This window comes from Cherax quadricarinatus, chromosome 72 (assembly GCF_038502225.1).
Source record: "Cherax quadricarinatus isolate ZL_2023a chromosome 72, ASM3850222v1, whole genome shotgun sequence".
NCBI lineage: Eukaryota > Metazoa > Arthropoda > Malacostraca > Decapoda > Parastacidae > Cherax > Cherax quadricarinatus.
The window spans coordinates 23,777,824-23,798,031 of record NC_091363.1 but is presented as its reverse complement, the minus strand read 5'-3'; the positions used below and the strand labels follow the sequence as shown (position 1 = coordinate 23,798,031).

The window sequence follows — 20,208 nt, the reverse complement described above, 5'->3', positions numbered from 1 at the left end:
GGAGACGAATGGTACTTGGGACCTGACGATCTGTTGGAGTGTGAGCAGGGTAATATTTAGTGAAGGGATTCAGGGAAACCGGTTATTTTCATATAGTCGGACTTGAGTCCTGGAAATGGGAAGTACAATGCCTGCACTTTAAAGGAGGGGTTTGGGATATTGGCAGTTTGGAGGGATATGTTGTGTATCTTTATATGTGTATGCTTCTAAACTGTTGTATTCTGAGCACCTCTGCAAAAACAGTGATAATGTGCGAGTGTGGTGAAAGTGTTGAATGATGATGAAAGTATTTTCTTTTTGGGGATTTTCTTTCTTTTTTGGGTCACCCTGCCTCGGTGGGAGACGGCCGACTTGTTGGGGAAAAAAAATTATTATTATTATTAATATATTATATATATATATATATATATATATATATATATATATATATATATATATATATATATATATATATATATATATATATATATATATATATATAGTCTATTACCCTACACCAGATACCGAGTAAAATGTTCCAACAATCCTGGCAGATTTTAATGCCCATCACCTCGCCCTCTTCAACTGTGGCGTCGGTCATCCGCTGGGTGACCTAAAGGGTAAACAAATATTTAATATGTCAGCAAGAACTATCGCTCCAAGGTCCAACATTCAAGTCATAGGTAGGCCCTCACCCGAGGACACCTGAAATAATCTTAACCAACAGAGATTGTGACCTGTACTACTGCAGTCTCTCCCCTGATGGAAACGTTGGGTCAGACCACATCCCTGTTATAACAAAACTCTAGACTTTACCATTTAGAATACCCACTCCTCCGAAACCCAATGTAAAAACTCGAGGTTTTGACTCCATCAGGGACTACCCCTTCAGGCAGTCCCTGAAGGGGACGAGGCAATCAGCTCTTTCCATGAAAGAATCTCAGAGGCCACTCATTTATGTTGTCAATTAAATACATAAATGATCTATCAGCAATATAAACCAACCAGGGAAATTATGGACTGCATGAAAAATTATCAAGCAAAGTGTAGAAGGCACCACCAAACGAGACAACCTACAAGGGCTATACTGCAGAGGTTGAGAAGAGAATTAATCACCTTAATCACACAACTCAAAAGTGAAATATAGAAATATCTTTTTCTTCAAGCTAACCAATACAAACATCGACCTCAACAGTTTTGGACTAAGATTCGCCAGCCTCTGGGGACTAAACAATTATTATTATAATCAAAAGGAAGCGCTAAGCCACAAGGGCTATACAGCCACCAAACACAAACCTATTACCTAATACATTCCCTCACCGACGACGACGATGAGGAAGTTGATATTAAACTTGGTGACTCACAAGACCAAGCTAATCTGATGTGCGATGTCTGAGAAAATTCTCTCACACAGTGATAGAAGTTTTAACAATAACCATCACAAGTGAGGCAACGAATGGGGAGATGACAACCGGACTAATTTCGAACCAATACAATTAACTGATACATGAACACCCCCTTACAAGACCAATCACACTCAGTGAGATGAGTCAAGTTATAGGCAGAATGAGAAATAAAGCCCCTGGCCTCTCAAGTATTACAGTGAAACAATTAAAGTTCTCACCTCGAAACTGCAAAATGTCTCTGGTAAATATCTTTAATGCCACCTAGGCCTCGGGACACTTTTCTGAGACACTTAAGACGGCAAGGATGATATTCATTGCAAAACCCAATAAAGACAAAGATAAACCGAAGGACTATAGACCTGTCTCATTACTTGAAGTCACTAAGTCCTTGAAAAAATAATTTCCAACATAATGAACTACTACTACATGGAGTACAATCACCTCTTAACTGAAAAAAGTTTGGTTTCAGGACAGAACAGGGTAACCCAACACGGTATCAGTATCGTCTTCGATGCTGTGGACAGCTTGAGGAAATAGGGCAACCTTGCCCTAATTGCAAATAGGGATGTACACAAAGCATTTGGCATTCTGTGACACGACCGTCTCTTATTTAAATTTGCCGACCTTCCGGACCACAACTGGATTTCTCTCAGGTTCATACACAACTTCTCAGAAAGACGCATCATCCCCTCCTTCAACGGCAAGTCGGCAGAGCCTTTCACACCGACAGCTGGAGTGCCACAAGGCTCGTACTGTTCAACCTATATGTAAACTATCTCCCTCAATCCGAATTCAACGACATTATCATACAATTTGCTGACGATGTTATCCATGCATGTCATCCACCCCATATCGGTAAAACATAAGCGTGTGAGGGTAAGAGAAAATGAACAGCTAACTGGGAGAAAAAATGGAAAATCATGACCAATACAAAGTCTTCATTAGCACCAATGGATGTTTTGCAAAAACTATAGAAGATGAAGGGGTTATCTCCATCAGAGGCACACCTATTGCTATCAGAAACCCGAACAAGATCCTGGGATGTGAGATAGACATATTACTCCACTCCAAATCTCACATCTCCGTCAAGGTGAACTTAGTCAAAGCCGCCTCAGCAATCTATACATGTTTAATCAAGGCTCTTCCCACATCTAAAAGCACCTGTACAAGATAAGACCTATGCTCGAATATCCTCGTGTGCCCATGTCACTGACAACAAAATCCAACATTTTACAGCTACAAAGAGTCCAGATCAGAGCACTAAGTTGGCCCAAGAAACTCTCCCAATATAGGAGTAAGGCGAATAACACTACACACACACACACACACACACACACACACACACACACACACACTTGTATTAAAATGCACCAAAGTGGTTAGGCTACTTGCCTTCATTACTTCCCTTCCCTTCCCCAAACCCACTCATTTCCCATATTTCCATCCTTAACCCATCCTTCTTCCTTTCCCATCTTACCAAAGTTCTGGTCATAACTCGACTCCAGATCCATTATCTCTACCTTGCGCCTCTCCACAATATCCTGCATTCCAGAGTATTAAGCTCTAAAATACAAAATACAAAAATTTGTAAGCCTTTGCTCATGTATGAGTGTGCATATGTAAGCAGCTACAAATGTATTCTTGTGTGCTTGCATGCATGCACATGTTTGCATGTGCACATGTTTACGTATGTGTATATCTGTGTTCGTATGTAGGTAGTTGGCAAAATTTCATGATCGTATATAACTATGTATTAAGAGCTTCAAGGAGAGGAAGCTTGTGAAAGGAAACAGTCACTGATCTCCTGAATGAATCAGTCTGGATTACTTTATCACTGAAACATTGCAAGCTCCTGATGACTGATAGCTCTAGGCAAATCGTGTTGATTGCAACACGAAATGCCTCGAGTTATCATTCAACTCCACCTGTGCGTATTTTGCATCTTCTGTCGCTCGTTCGCGATTACTGCATATACACGTGAATGTATCCAAGTGCATATGTATACCTGCATGTACAGTAACACAAAGCTGGAGATCAACCCATTCAAACACTGCAATAACAAAGGAGAAATACTCTGCGGTCATTTCCAGAGAATTTCCGTAAAGTGTCGAGACACAGACCTTCAATCTTCAGCGCGTTTCCAGTGCTGGCTTTCTGAAGCTTGTTCTGTCGTTTATAATGAATCACTAACGAAGCTCATAAGTTATTTTCGTATAAAAGAACACAGCAGACCATAACAGTAGAAGGAATATGTCATGATGTTATAGATCTGCAACTATTTCTTTTCATCCACAGATGTTGTACATGTTAGAAGATAATAGTTAACACTGGAACGCGATTTACGAGACGACTGGTATAAAGTGGGAACTTACCTTAGCAATGGTGGGTCAACTCTCCCATAACAGTTGTCACTTCTCACTTACCTGCAAGGTAAATAGTGCTTATTAGAACGCTAATCATGCGCCAGGTATTCCATTCAACCTGCACCTTCAGCAAGCACTTCCTGTTAAATTAGACACATGTGCAACTCTTGGGTATCTTTATTGAGGAAACGTTTCGCTACACAGTGGCTTCATTAGTCCATACATAGGAGAAACTTGAAGAACAGGAGGAGAATGAGGTAATCAGTCCCTCAACCTTGAGTCGATGTAGTCAGTCCATCAATCTTAAATAGAATACGGCATATGAGCGGAGAAGCAGCTTATAAACCGTATGGCAGGAGAGGTGCAGCAGTCGTAGGTGGTGTCACATTTGTCCAATGTGGAAGTAGGTCGTGCCCAAGGGGTAGGCAAGCGAAGAATTCCCAAGTGCTAAGATCCCAAGAAGTTGCATGGTTCTTTGAATCATTCATCTACAATCCTGTCAGACACTGCAACTTCTTGGGATCTTAATACTTGGGAATTCTTCGCTTGCCTACCCCTTGGGCACGACCTACTTCCACATTGGACAAATGTGACACCACCTACGACTGCTGCACCTCTCCTGCCATACGGTTTATAAGCTGCTTCTCCGCTCATATGCCGTATTCTATTTAAGATTGATGGACTGACTACATCGACTCAAGGTTGAGGGACTGATTACCTCATTCTCCTCCTGTTCTTCAAGTTTCTCCTATGTATGGACTGATGAAGCCACTGTGTAGCGAAACGTTTCCTCAATAAAGATACCCAAGAGTTGCACATGTGTCTAATTTAACAACATGTCGGTTCTTTGAACCATTCATCTACAAGCACTTCCTGTTACACTTTATAACCTCCACCTTCTTCAATCATTCCCAGTTATACCTCATAATCAGCAACTCCTTCAAACATTTCCTGTTATACCTACGCAACCTACACCGTTAAGTGTTCCTAATAATACTCATTTATCCCACATCTGCAGGCATTCCTAGTTATACCATTCAACAGTCTAATTCAGCAAAGATGCCCAGTTGTACTGTTCAACCTGCATTTTCTACAAGTATCAGTATTTCTAGCCTTCAGCGTGCTTTTTCAAGCACCATCAGTTACACCCTTCAGCATCATTGTCCTTATCGCTCTCGGGCCGTGTGGACCTGCTGCGCAGACGCTCCTGAATCAGCTGGTTTTCTGCGCAGTTTTCCTGTCAGCACTTTCATAATGGTGGAAGGTGGACGTAGGCGTATCAACACTGTCTTGAACTTGTGAATGGCTCGCTCAACAGTCAGAACACCCATCTTTTGCTGACGGCGATATTAAGGGAGACGTATGGCATCGAAAATGAGGAGCTTTATGGAGTGTCGTTGAATGGTAGTTCAAGGCTTTTCGTCAAATTCCGGCAGAGCAGCACTTATGAAAACATGGTGGCCAGGTACCAGGATGTGGTTAAGCCGGTTAACCCTGGTGTTACTGTCCGCCTCCATGATGTATCACGGTTTTACACTTGGATCAAGGTGCATAATTTTCCTTTTGAAGCTGATGAGAGTGATTTAAGGAACATTTTTGGGCGTTATGGTACGATACATTTGGCGACATTGGGACGTTGGCGTGATGGACCACTTGTTGGTATGCCGGAAGGGTTGTTTTCCCTTAAAATGTCCCTTAAGCACCCTATACCATCGTACGTAGTGTTGGAGGACTTCCACATTCAAGTCTTTGTTACGTACACGGGTCAGAGGCGCAAGTGTCGACTGTGTGGGACATATGACCACATCTCGGCGCAACGTCCTACGCGACAAGGAAGATCAACGAATGATACAAGGACTGATGATGCAATGAAGCAGCAAACATATGCTACGGCAACGCAGCATGAGTCTCTGGCATGAGAGACTTGGAGTGAGGAGGTAGAGAGGGAGACAGAGATGTCTTCTGCATGTGTGACCCTACTTGGCGTTGGAGAGGACGTAGGCTTGGTATCGGCGACGGCCGAGGAGGATTCTGTAATTGCTCAGGATGTAATGGAGGCATCCATTCAGGAGGCTCTGCATGACTTGCTGGACGTTTCGGCGTCTGCGATGATCCATGCTGGGTTGGAAAAAGAGGGTGTAGAGGCAAGGGAAGGAGGCCCCAACGTGCAGGTCGCGTGTGGTGTGGAAGCAGAGCAGGTTGTAGTAGTGGACGTCCACAGGGATAATAGTCTAGAGGAGGCTTTGGTTGCAGATAGTAGCTCTCGCAAGAGAGCTGCTGTGAGGGAAAAGTTCAGTAGATAGGAGTAGCGAGGGAGTATATAGTAACAATAGTTTCATTGCCGGCTACTTGTTAAGGTAGGGTAAGTCCAGCTCCCACTATTCCCGCCTTTTCTCCCCCACCCCTAAAGTGATAGTTTGATTGCCGGCTGCTTGTTAACGTAGGGTCAGTCTAGCTCCCACTATCCCTTCCCCTCCCTCTTCCCCCCCCCCCCCCGAAAGGTGACGTGTGGAGCTCTGGTCAAACAGTAAATCACTCGACTCACAGCTCAACACTACTGTAAGTACATGCCTGCCTTGTATTCTAGTGGATTTATTGGTTGAAAGCTTCACTTTTGACCAATAACAAACTTAGTCTTTTCAGCCTTGCTCTAAGTTGACTGTTGTAATAATCGCCACGTCTTTTGGGTATTGTACTTATCATGGAGAGTGATTATTTAAGCAGTGCGTAACCTGTCTATCTTTTCAGCTTGGATGACAGAGGGGGTCACCTGTCAATCAACGAGAAGAACTGATGGAGACGGACTAAGGTCCTGGAGACGTCCCATTTTGGATTTAATTACCTGTGCAGCTGTATGAAATTGCAGGACGTAACCCCACATCATTGCAGCGGTAAAGAACCTGCTTTCCTGTCATCGGGATATAATACTCATGGCTATACTGTGAAGAACTAGCCAGTGGGTCGTAACCAACACCTGCGACCCCCCCCCTCCATCATCAGCAACGGCTACGATTTCAACAACAGTGTCACCAACACCAGACACCCCTATATATATATTAGCATTGAATTCAGTTATTTATATTTTTCATTTTTCATTTTCTTTAATGTAGGATTAATATTTCATATTTAAGTGTTTTATATTTTATATTTTCTATATAATAAAGTGTTTATGTTTGTCTGTTATTATTTCTTTTTCTATTCATTAATTTTCCTGAGGAGGAGCCAGCCATGGTAATACTGACTGAAGCTGTTACAGGGCTGAGTAAGCCTTCACAAGTGGCGACCTTGCCAGGATTAACTCGACTGAATCAAGATTCAACTCCATCTCGAATCTACCATTGGAACTTCAACGCCGCATACCACAGACGGTTACCACCAGCCATGAGTAATCATTCTCTTTGGTAGGACTACAGTACAGGCATTTAAAAGATTTGGTGATTGTTATAGTCTCAATTTATTGTAAGACAAGTCAGGCAGGATATAATATTTAATTCTGCCACTTTTTGGAGCTTGAAACACTTTGGAGGATTAGACTCTAGGGACCCGAGATTTTCCAGTGACAATTTGTTTCACTGAGCTCTTTATTATATCAAGGGAACTGTCATAGGACACTCTTGATTTGTTGGTGAGAAGATTGGATGGTCAAATGACCCCATTCTACTTACTGTTTGCTCGGATTCGGCATAGAACCCTTCGTTTTAATTAATACATGTTTAATTGAAGCAGGGATCGAGCCCTCTGGTTTATTTACAGTTTGAGCGGAGCAGGAATTGAACCCTCCATTTTCTTTAATACTCGTTTCATTTCCCCTGATAGTTTAAGTTATTCTTGCAAGCATGGAGGAATACCAGTTTTGGATGAACGCTGGAAGTAAGTTAGGAATAACAGGGAAAAATTTAGAATCTTTCATTAGTGCTAAGATCCAGGAAAGACTTGAAAGAGAGAATTGAGAGAGAAGAAAGACAGCTAGAAAGGGAAAGAGAAGAGAAAAAGGAGAGAGAATTGAGAGAGAAATCCGCGAAAGACGGTTAGAGAGCGAGAAGACCAAAAAGAGCGTGATAGACTTGATCGTGAGGAAAGAGCTAGAGAATGTGAAGAACAAGCTAAGATACGTGAGGAACAGGTTAAATTAAGAGAACTTGAGGAAAGAGCAAAGGATAGAGAAGTTGAGGAAAAAACTAGAGAACATGAGTTAATAGAGAGAAAAGGATCGAGAGCTCGAAAAATCTCGCCTTGAATTAGAGAATAAAAAGTTAACTTTTACACAACAACAATTAGAGGAAGGAGTAATGGAACAACGTGCAGTCAGTGCACATATTCCAACACCTAATTTACCTCCCTTCACAGAGGGGGAAGACATAACTTCATACATTATCAGGTTTGAAAATACCGCTACCCTCTGTGAATGGCCTGCTGACACCTGGGCTACCAGGTTAGGAATGTTATTTTCTGGTACCACTTTGAATATCTATGCAACTTCGTCGCAGGATATCATATGTAATTATAACCTACTGAAGAAGGCAATCCTTAAAGCATATCAAAAAACCACTAATTCTTACAGGAAAGATTTCAGGTATTCCATCTTACAGCCTGGCCAGAACTTTCAGCAGTTACAGGTAACACTCTTTCGTTTGTTCGACTTTTGGATAGAGTTCAGGAATTGATCATAGTTATGAATCTCTTCGAGACTTCATGGTTGCTGACCAGTTCCTGACAGCTCTTCCTCACCAGATACGAACATTCATCAGAGAACGTAACCTGATTAAAGCTGAGAAAGTTGCTGAGGCTGCTGACCTGTATGCTGAGGCTCACAATTCCTATAAAGACCTAAAGGGATCGAACCCTAAGGGCAAGGGTTCATCAGACCTTAAGAAATCAAAGCCTCTAGTGGAAAGTAAAATGACTTCTTTTATTCCTGTTTGTCATTTGTGTGGTGTTAAGGGACATAAACGTCCAGATTGTCCTTCTAAGAAGGTCCAAAAAGTTGGAAGATGTTTTAAAGACTGTAATGACCAAGCACCCTTCTGTTCAGGAACAGTTAATGGACTTAATGTATCTACCATTTTACGAGACACTGGATGCACATGTGTAGTTATTTCTGATAAGCTGTTCCCTAACCTTAAAGAAACTCATTCCTCTGCTATACTTTCAGACTTGGGCCGTACGGACACTTTTCCTACCATCCGTTGTTACATTAGGTCTAAATGGTTCACAGGTTGGTCTGAAGCCGTACTAGCTCCCATCACTTCTTGCTCCGTACTAATAGGTAATGTACAAGGTGCCATTCTTCCTTCTGAGGTTGACCTTTCACCACCAAAGATGGACATAGGTGTTTCAGATCATCTTCCTGTAGAGTCAGAGAAGCCCCTCGAAAGTTCAGATGAGACAATGTCTCGTAAGTTTCATGTGGGATTAAAAACCAGTGATGCTACTCTCGAAAGCGAAGTAGGATCACCGGTTCACTTGTTAGATGAAAGTGAAGATATCACCTCCGATACCATAAATGTCTTGACTAGGGCTCAGACCAAAGCCCAGGCTTCTCCTACTATCCATCCTTTGATTTTCCCTGACTTTAAGCCTTTAGATATATCGAAGGACTCCTTTGTCAATTTACAACGTAATTGCCCTTCTCTTCAGAATTGCCATAATGCTGCTAAACAAAATCAAGTTATCCAAAGGAAAAACTTTTCATATAAATTTGAATATACAAAAGTTATCTTGTACAAGTCAGTATTCAAATTAAATTCAGATGAGATAGACTATTCCATCTTAGTTGTTCCAAGAAACTGCAGAGAGACTGTTCTTAAAATGGCTCATGACCTGCCAGTGGCCGGACATTTCTCGCATCGTAAAACCTTAAATAAAATTAGGGAAACCTATTTTTGGCCAAAAATGTCCTCAGATATCACTACCTATTGTAGATCGTGTAAAGTTTGCCAACTGTCATCCTCCCGAGGTACCAGGCGAGTACCTATGGTCAAAATGCCTATCTTTACAGTACCGTTTGAAAGAGTAGCTATTGACATCGTTGGTCCTTTATCTCCACTTTCATCTGGGGGACATAGATATATATTAACGTTAGTTGATTATGCTTCGAGTTTCCCTGAAGCCATACCCTTAAAGACCATAACTACTACAGAGGTGGCTGAAGCCCTTTTGTCCATCTTCTCCAGAGTGGGTATCCATAGAGAAATTTTGTCTGACCGTGGGACACAATTCACATCTGACTTAATGCAACACCTATACCAACTTCTGGGAGTGAAGGCTCTCTTCACCACACCCTATCATCCCAGCTGTAATGGGAGGATTGAGCGCCAGCATTCAATTCTCAAGTCCATTTTAAGGAAACTTTGCTCCCTTAAACCTAAGGAGTGGCATCGTTACCTACTCTGTGCTTTGTTTGCCATGAGGGAAGTTCCCAGTGACTCTTTGGGGTTTTCACCTTTTGAACTTCTCTATGGTAGACAGGCCAGAGGCCCATTGTCCATCCTTCATGACTTATGGACTAATGAGAAGGTAAATGCTGAGGTTCAGTCTTCTTATCAGTTTCTCCTTAACCTTAGATCCAAACTTGAGGAGACCTCTGACATAGTTTCGAAAAACCTAAGCTTGTCAATGGACCAGTACAAAACCTATTTTGACTCCAAAAGTCAGAGGAGAAGTTTTAAAGTAGGGGATGAAGTTCTTGTACTTTTGCCTATCAAGTCAAATAAATTATTAGTAGCATGGAAAGGTCCATATAAAGTATTAAAAATTTGTGGGAAAGTTGACTACCTCATAGAAGTCAAGGGAAAACCTAAGCTTTATCATATCAACATCCTTAAGAAATATTACCGAAGAAATTCGGTTAACTGCCTTAATAACTTTGACTTAGTTTTTCCACACGAACTTGATAAGACAACTGAAGAATGTAATGTGTGCGTAATTGACACCTCTAACTTAGACTATGATGAAGAACTACATGACTTGGTGACTCTTGACCACTCGGACGCAACCAACATTAATATTAATGAATCTTTGGATGACCATAAGAGACATGAACTACTTCAATGTGTGAGTAACTTTTCAGACGTCTTTACTGATATTCCAGGTGTTACCTCCACGGTAGTCCATAAGATTGACTTAGTGACGGACAATCCTATCAAACGAAAATTATACCCAGTTCCAGTTCACCTTAGGGATGCATTTGACCGATAGGTAGACAAATTATTAAAACTAAAGATCATTGAACCTTCAGTATCTTCATATTATTCACCAGTAGTAATGGTTAAGAAGGAGGATAATTCATATAAACTTGCTATTGACTTCAGAGGCCTTAATGCTATAACTCGGTGAGATGCTGAGCCTATGCCCTTAATAGATAGCGATCTACACAAATTTTATAACGCTTCCTTCTTTTCAGAGATTGATATTGCACAGGCATATCAAGTAATGTTAGATCCTTCTAAGCAGTACACCGCTATTCCTACACACCAAGGACTGATGCAATATAGAACTGCCCTTCGGTTTGGTAACTGCCTGTGCTACCTATTTGAGACTGATGAGAAAATGAGAAAGGTCTTGGGTAATATGCCAAATGTTTCAGTTTATTTTGATTACATTTACGTAATGACATCCACGTGGGGCGAACATATCCAAACATTAACATCAGTTTTGCATAGGTTACGCTCACATGGCCTCACTGCCAAGCCGAAGAAATGTTTCCTGGGGTATAACAAGATTAGATATCTTGGACTGATACTTTCTAATAACTCTCTGCAGCCTCTCCCCAGTAAGATCAAAGCTTTATTAGAATTTAAATTCCCCAAAACCAAGAAGCTCATGCATAGCTTTCTTGGTTCTGTAAATTTTTATGCACAGTTTATCCCGAACCTTACTGATCTTACAGGCATCTTATCCGACTTCCTTAAAAAGTCTGTAAAGGAACCTCTTTAACTTTCCGACGTAGCTCAGGAAAAGTTTAATGAGATTAAAAGTATCTTTTCGAAAGACCCTATACTTAAGATTCCAGATATTAATAAAACATTTTGTTTAAGAACTGATGCCTCCAATACTGGCTTAGGTGCAGTGTTACTACAATACAATGATGGTACTCCCTTCCCTGTATGCTTCCTAAGCCGGAAACTCCTTCCCACAGAAACGAGATACTCCACCATAGAAAAGGAATGTTTGGCCCTTGTGTGGGGAATCTCCAAACTTAAATTTTATTTGCTGAAAAAAGAATTCATTTTAGAAACGGACCACAAACCTTTGATATTCCTAGAAACTTTTAAGGGAACCAACAGTCGCCTCTTGATGTGGACATTGGCACTCCAGGCTTTTAAGTTCCATACTGTGCATATCAATGGTTCATCCAATTATTTCTCTGACTGGTTAAGTCGTGACAGTCAGTAGAAGATTTCTTGCCTTACGCAACTTCCATATGTTACAACTTTTTCCTCGCCTATTCTTCTTATACTCCTTGACTATAAGTCTTGGTATGGGGGAGTGTGAGGGAAAAGTTCAGTAGATAGGAGTAGCGAGGGAGTATATAGTAACAATAGTTTCATTGCTGGCTACTTGTTAAGGTAGGGTAAGTCCAGCTTCCACTATTCCCGCCTTTTCTCCCCCACCCCTAAAGTGATAGTTTGATTGCCGGCTGCTTGTTAACGTAGGGTCAGTCTAGCTCCCACTATCCCTTCCCCTCCCTCTTCCCATCCCCCCGAAAGGTGACGTGTGGGGCTCTGGTCAAACAGTAAATCACTCGACTCACAGCTCCCAACACTACTGTAAGTACATGCCTGCCTTGTATTCTAGTGGATTTATTGGTTGAAAGCTTCACTTTTGACCAATAATAAACTTAGTCTTTTCAGCCTTGCTCTAAGTTGACTGTTGTAATAATCACCACGTCTTTTGGGTATTGTACTTATCATGGAGAGTGATTATTTAAGCAGTGCATAACCTGTCTATCTTTTCAGCTTGGATGACAGAGAGGGTCACCTGTCAATCAACGAGAAGAACTGATGGAGACGGACTAACGTCCTCGAGACATCCCATTTTGGATTTAATTACCTGTGCACCTGTATGAAATTGCAGGACGTAACCCCACATCATTGCAGCGGTAAAGAACCTGCTTTCCTGTCATCGGGATATAATACTCACGGCTATACTGTGAAGAACTAGCCAGTGGGTCGTAACCAATACCTGCGACCCCCCCCCATCATCAGCAACGGCTACGATTTCAACAACAGTGTCACCAACACCAGACACTCCTATACATATTAGCATTGAATTCAGTTATTTATATTTTTCATTTTTCATTTTCTTTAATGTAGGATTAATATTTCATATGTAAGTGTTTTATATTTTATATTTTCTGTATAATAAAGTGTTTGTCTGTTATTTCTTTTTCTATTCATTAATTTTCTTGAGGAGGAGCCAGCCTGAGTAATACTGTCTGAAGTTATTACAGGGCTGAGTAAGCCTTCACAGCTGCTGTGATAACCGATAGTGATGACGTTTTAACTCCTGGGCAAAGGTCTGGGAAAAAAGCATGGCAAGATGTGGCCCGTAGAGGTACGGGTGGAACAATGTGTGTTGAGCTTGTAAAAGGGGAAGGCACAGGGGGGGTGTGGGGGAGAGGTGGGGGTGCTCGTATAGGATTTAAGAGTGTTAAGGTCTCTAAAGGCAAGCCTCCATTGAATCCTTCGAGTGTATTACTTTAAATATTAATGGGTTGAAGTCAGTAGACAAATGTAAGAGTCTGGAGGTATTTTTAAAGAGATATGTACCTGACGTTGTGTTCCTGCAAGAACACAATTACAAATCATTGGGAGAGTTAATGATTGATGGATACGATGTGTACATGGGTTGTTCTGCACGATTGAAAGGTGGTGTGGCATTGTTAATTAAAGAAGCTAGCCTGTTTTCTCTGCAAAGATAGGGGGAGGAGGGGCGGGTGGTTTGGGTGGATGGTGCATGGGGTGGGGTTCAAGTGGGTTTCATAGGGGTGTATGGGCCTGCGGAAGGAGACATGGGCGTCAAAAATAGGTTCTTTCAGGACGTCCTTGTTTACCATTTAAGATCGCTGCCAGCCGTAATGATTCTAAGAGGTGATTGGAACTGTATTGTTCGCCGTAAGGACGTAGAACCTAAAGGAAGGTTTTTTTCGGGATATTTAGGGGATGTGTTGGGACGTGTGAATGTAGTGGATGTTGGAGGGGAGGAGGTGGGCGGGGTCATGTATACGTTCATTAGGCGCGATTATGCGGCGAGGCTGGATCGGATCTATGTTTCTCGGGGGGTGAGGGTAAGCAGTGTTTGTGCATTGAATGCGAGCTTCTCTGACCATAGAGGGGTTCTGGTGGACTTGGACTGGGAGGGATTGCCAAAGCGTTTCAGGGGTTATTGGATGTTGAATGTTGGGTTATTGTGTAAAGGGGGTGGGAGGGAATCTTTTGAGAGTGCTTGGAGGAGATGGTGGGCAGACGGTTGGGTGGGGGTAGACATCCATGAGTGGTGGGACACGGTCGGTAAGGGGAAGGTGAGGGATTTTTATCAGAAACGGGGAAGGGAAGAGCGGAGATTTCAATATGGTGTTTCACATTACCTTGAAGGTCAACTGCAGGAATGCTATATGGGAGGAGGAGGAGGGGCGAGTATCCGGTGGCTGAGATTGAGGGTTTAAAACAATTGATTAGGGACATTCAAAATCGTGAATTTGATGCAGCTCGAATCGCAGGAGGAATCGATGAGGTTTTATGGGGCGACTGCCCTAAGGCATATGTCTTGAGAGAGCAGGGAAAACGTCGCAGGGTGACGGAAATAATGAGCTTGAGTGTCCAGGAGCAATTGGAGGGGTATCATCAGGGGCAGGTGCTCATGTCAACAGAGGGTATGGGTTGCTACATCGATGCATGGTATGAGATGCATGACAAGAGTGGGGGGTTAATGATGTGGTGCTAGGGGAAATGGGTGAATAGGTATGTTATAATCTAGAGCATAAGGATCGGTTGAATCTGAGTGGACCTATAAGCGAGGAGGAGATTAGAATGGCAGTGGAGGGTATGAGTGTGGGAAAATTGCCGGGGATTGATGGTATTCCTTGTGATTTTTATAAGGAAAACCAAAGGTAGGTTGGGGGAACAGCAACGTATGGGTGTGGTGTTCATGGTCCCGAAAAAGAAGTCTTTTGATTACGTACATGATTATCGATCGATATCTTTAATGTGTGGCGATTACAAGATCTTTGCTAAAATGTTAGGGAATAGGATAAAAAGAGTTCTTGACAGAGTTTTGGATGAGGATCAATATGGTGTGCCTGGACGATCAATGTGTGTGGGGCAAGGGATCATACGTAGGTTTATAGACGAAAGTGGGGGGGAGCAAATAAAGGTGGGGTATTAGCATTGGATTGGCATGCGGCATATGACTGTGTGGAGCGTGAGGCACTGTGGAAGTTAATGCAGTGGTAAGGGTTTGGGAGGGAAATCGTCAGTTGGGCAAAGGTGTTGTATGAGCAGGCTATGGTACGGGTGCAGGTAAATGGTAGGCTAGGACAACTAGTTAGGATGGAAAGGGGCTTGAGGCAAGGGTGCCCTGTGTCGCAGCTTCTCTTTGCGTTGATTCAGGAACCGTTCTATAGGGCTGTGCGAGGGAGTGTAAGGGAGTGAAGAGAGATGAAGTGGCTGTGGAACTAGGGATCGTGGGTTATGTGGATGATACCACGGTTCTATTCAGAAGGTCAAAGGATTTACGAAAGGTGGGTGAATTGGTGGAGGGTTTCGGAAGGGCAACAGGGATGATGGTTAATAGGGAAAAGTCTATGTTTATAAGGGTGGGGGATAGCATGGGTGGGACTCTAGGACAGGAAGAAGGCTGGCCCCTGGTGTGTGGGGTTGTTCATATGGGAAACCTTCAGGAGGCAAGGGAGGTGAATTCGAGAGAAGCTGTGGATAGGGTTCTGGGTAGATTGGCGGGATTGCGTACAGGTCTGACGTTACATCAGCATGCCATTGTGGTGAATGTGCTTTTGTATGGTAAGCTGTGGCATGTGGTAGGTATATATCCCTTGAAAACGTGCGATGAGAAGCGTCTGTTGAAGCGTGCATATCGATATATTTGGGGTTCGGTATGCGACTGGTTATCGAGAGATGATGTGTCTTCCGGCATGCCGGGGAGGGCTGGGATTAATGACGCTGCATCAAAGGATGTTGGGCATGTATGTTAAACACAGTTATTTGTGTTGGGCATGTATGTTAAACACAGTTATTTGAGGGAGGGTAGGGTTGCAGGCACTGGTTTGGCATGGGTTCACAGGGATTTAGAACGTTGGATGAGGGGTAGAGATGTCCAGATGTGTGAGGGAATGTTGAGATTAATTTATGCATGGGCCCCACACAGGGTCAAGATAGGACGACTGGCTCAGGTGGATGGTAGGGAGGTGGTTGCTAAGGTGGAAGGTATATATCCGATGTATGCGTGGAGTCATATATGGGGCCGTTTAAAAGATTGAAGGCAGTGGTAAAGGAGGTAATGTTTAAATTTCTTCACAATATATTGCCATCTGGAGAAGTGTTGGCAAATAGGCGTGTGCAGGAGGGTGTGGAGTGTTGTGTGTGTGGGGACATTGACACTGTCTTTCATGTGTTTTTTTTTTTTGTGCGAGGTTGGAACCAGTGAGGGAGTGGTTTAGTAGGGTTTTACGTATGGTGGGCGGAGGTGGGATTAGCGTTTTAAGGGCGTTAAGCTTAGATGTGGGGGGGGGGGGGTGCCGGTGCAGAAAGCAATGGGTTACGGACTTGGTGTATACGTCATGGGTTTACAGACATGTGTCAGTAAGGGAGAGAATCAGGGCACTGGCAGCGATATTTTATTCGACACAACGGAGGAATAAGGACATCACTGGGAACAGGTGGCATTTAACCTTTTCGGAGGGATATCGTAGCTTCCGTGTCAGGGACTTACGTGCGTTGCAGTCTTAAGGGGTAAAATGAAGCTGGCTTCTTGAGGTATGCGTGGGCGTGAATGATGCTTTTGATTAGTAAATGTGTGGTGTACGGTGTGTGAGGGAAGTGTGTGTCTTGGTGGCTGGGAGCATTTCATGTATCGTGGCGAGTTTGGATCAGCACATAAACCCGGATTGTGGGCGAGCGTATAATAGTGCTCTCTTTTAATCAGGTGTGTTTTCATGAACTGTTATATGACACAGTCGCTCACGTGATTGCTTGACTGTATCATGTACCTTGAGGTAAGCTGTCTCTGTGTTACTAAGGAGGAAATACAATTCAATTGTCTGTGCACAGTATTAGGGTAAGCTCTTGCCACATGATTATGGAAAACCATGTGAATGCACGATCCAGGTATGTGTGGAGAACGGTATGTATGGCATTCTGGAAGGAGGGGGCCCAAAGGTTGATTACCCTGGAAAGGATAACCAGGTGTTGGTCCTGGTGATCATTACGTATGCCAGCTGTAGATACATGAAGCGTGTTTGGAGCGCATGGAGTGCAGATGTTTATCTAAACTTAACATTTTGTCTTGTGTATGATTTTAAATAAATAAAAATTCTTCGGTGTTATGCTACACTGTTAAATATCTAGGTTAGTATTGATAGCTCTGGTATAAATATCATCATTATTATGTTATGTGTAATGTACGCCGTGAGTGGCAATATCATGGTTAGGAAGCCTCGAGTGGAAGGCATTTGAGGGATGGTCAAGGTGGTGTTTAGTGGTGAATTGTATATAACAGACAAACGTGATGTAAGATGGTTGAGTTAGAAGGTTCATTGGACCTCGTGTATTATCTTGTTGTGAGAGTTACGATACAAGGGAAATTTTAGTCCAGGTATAAGGATGCATGTTTGCATGGTAATTATATTATTTGTGTATTGATGTTTTGAAATATTTTGTCATAATGTTTTAAGAATTATAAAATATGTTCCTAAACATATATGTTATAGGTCTAGCTATGTGATTATATAATATCTATTTTAGTGGAGGAGATACGGGTATATGATTTATTATAGCATGTCTTTTAGTGTATTTTTGTGGTAGGATGACATATTTGGACCACAAAGATCTTATCTGATGTTTACTTATGCATGATACACATCCTAGGTGGCTCGAAGTGTATATAGCGACTGTCGGAATGTTGCGCATTTCATATGGTGTACTGTGCTTATGAATTCTGTTTTGGATACCTGTTTGTTAAGGGATGATGTTTCCTATATATTTTTTTATGTTGTAATATTACGTTTTAAATAAAAAAAAAAGTTACACCCTTCAGCACACACCTTCAACAAGTACTACCAGTTGTACCCTTCAGCACACACCTTCAACAAGTACTACCAGTTGTGCCCTTCAACACACCTTCAACAAGTACTACCAGTTGTACCTTTCAACACACCTTCAATAAGTACTACCAGTTGTACCCTTCAACACACCTTCAACAAGTACTACCAGTTGTACCCTTCAGCACACGCCTTCATCAAGCATCTCCAGCACAACTTACACGAGTCATTCACATTCATCTACAACTATTCTCAAAATACAAATAATAAATTTCTTGACTAATTAAACCACAGTTCAGCTGGGAAATACGAATAACTCTAAGGGTAAAGTTGAATTAAAGCAATGTCTTTCCACTGATAAACTCACCTTCCCTTGACGGTAGATGACGCCCGGATGACGCGAGTAATTAAATTAAGAACCAGTGGAGCCCAAGAAGAGCTGGGATCCCAAGTGGTGCTGTGGCCTAAGTGGTTCTGGATCCTCAAGTGGTGCTGAGAAATAGATGCCGTTATCGGTACTTTTTATCAACACACTTTTGTTAAATAACCCTTACCAGCAATTTTATATCACACTTGTGTTCAACGCTCTATCAACGCTCTTACCAACGCTCCTGCCAACACTTACCATAACCAGTGTTAACGGCACTCGCCGTCACAACGGCACTCGCGGTACGCGTTATCTAAGTTTTCTGCAACACTTGTCAACTTTCAACACTTATCAACTCGCTCTAGGTTGTTGTTAACACTTGTTATCCACGTTTTTATCAACACTTTGTTAGTAACGTTCATGCTAACTTTTGTTTTCAAGACTTTTGTTAGCACTTTGTACCAACACTCGTTACGAACACTTTCGTTATCAATACTTATAATCAACACTAATAACGCTATAACGTTATCAACATTGTTATCAGCTCTTAAAACAACTTTCTTTACCTGGAGTTTACCTGGAGAGGGTTTCGCGGGTCAACGTCCCCGCGGCCCGGTCTGAGACCAGACCTGTTATAGGCACTTTGTGAACACTTTCCACAGACACACTTGCGATTAAGCTTAATACTGTCAACTACACGACGGCCATTAAGGCTGCACGTCACTAGTTCACCACTTGTCCAGGAGACAATGATCACTAATATTCAACTAAATTAATCTCTGGGTGTATGTGTAGTGAGAGATAGAGACACTTTCCGGTGGGTATACATAGATACACACTTCACAGTATGGTGAGATATGTATATATCTTAGTGTATATATCCTTGCTGGTTATACACAGCTAAGCGGGTTGTTCCTCGGTTGATGTGACGCCAGACACTGAAGACACTGTCTGACAACGTCCTCTACCGAGCTGTGAAGCTGATCATGAACCACAGGACTGAGTCGAGGCTTCAGCATTCCTCTGAAACCTGTAAATGGTTTAAGTCGGGCCGAAACGTCGCCAAAAGCTTCTCTCTCCTATGTGTGAATCCCTCTCTCCTATCTGTGAATCATTGACTCTGGTGAGGGGTTCTTGATCTAGGGAATTGGATCTGTGCTCCTGTTCCCTGAATTGAGCCTCAATACCATCCACCCCCCAACATATGCGCTGTATAATCTTACGAGTTTAGCGCTCCTCCATGATTATAATAATCTCTCCTATGGGCGGGTTATTTATATCTTGTCGCCAGTTATTAGTATTAACCAAGCTATATGCTAATTAGCATTCGTGCATTCTTGGCGCATGACCAAAGAATAACCAGCTACATTATTCATGTTTGTTGAGTTTGTTGTTTGTTGAAGATTAATGGAGAGACGTATTGGTTGGATTGCAGACCGACCACCAAAATTTTTATTTGGCAAGAATTTTAGTGTCTGTGGTGAATTTTTATTACGGGCACCAAGTCTCACACATTATGGGCACCAAGTCTCACACATTATGGCCACCAAGTCTCACACATTATGGGCACCAAGTCTCAAACATTAAGGGCACCAAGTCTCACAAATTATGGGCACCAAGTCTCACACATTATGGGCACCAAGTCTTACATATATGGGCACCAAATCTTACATATATGGGCACCAAGTCTCACACATTATGGGCACCAAGTCTCACACATTATGGGCACCAAGTCTCACACATTATGGGCACCAAGTCTCACACATTATGGGCACCAAGTCTCACACATTATGGGCACCAAGTCTCACACATTATGGGCAC

General features: G+C 42.4%; 1 protein-coding gene across 1 annotated transcript in view; it reads right to left on the bottom strand.

Annotated features, from left to right (window-relative positions):
* LOC128701223 (TELO2-interacting protein 2) overlaps positions 1-19,335 on the bottom strand; it is a gene marked incomplete at its 3' end in the record, with an annotated part of 71,479 nt that extends 52,144 nt beyond the window's left edge. The window contains 2 exon segments of the mRNA XM_070100473.1: positions 18,388-18,512; positions 19,227-19,335.
* Between the last annotated feature and the right edge of the window lie 873 nt (positions 19,336-20,208).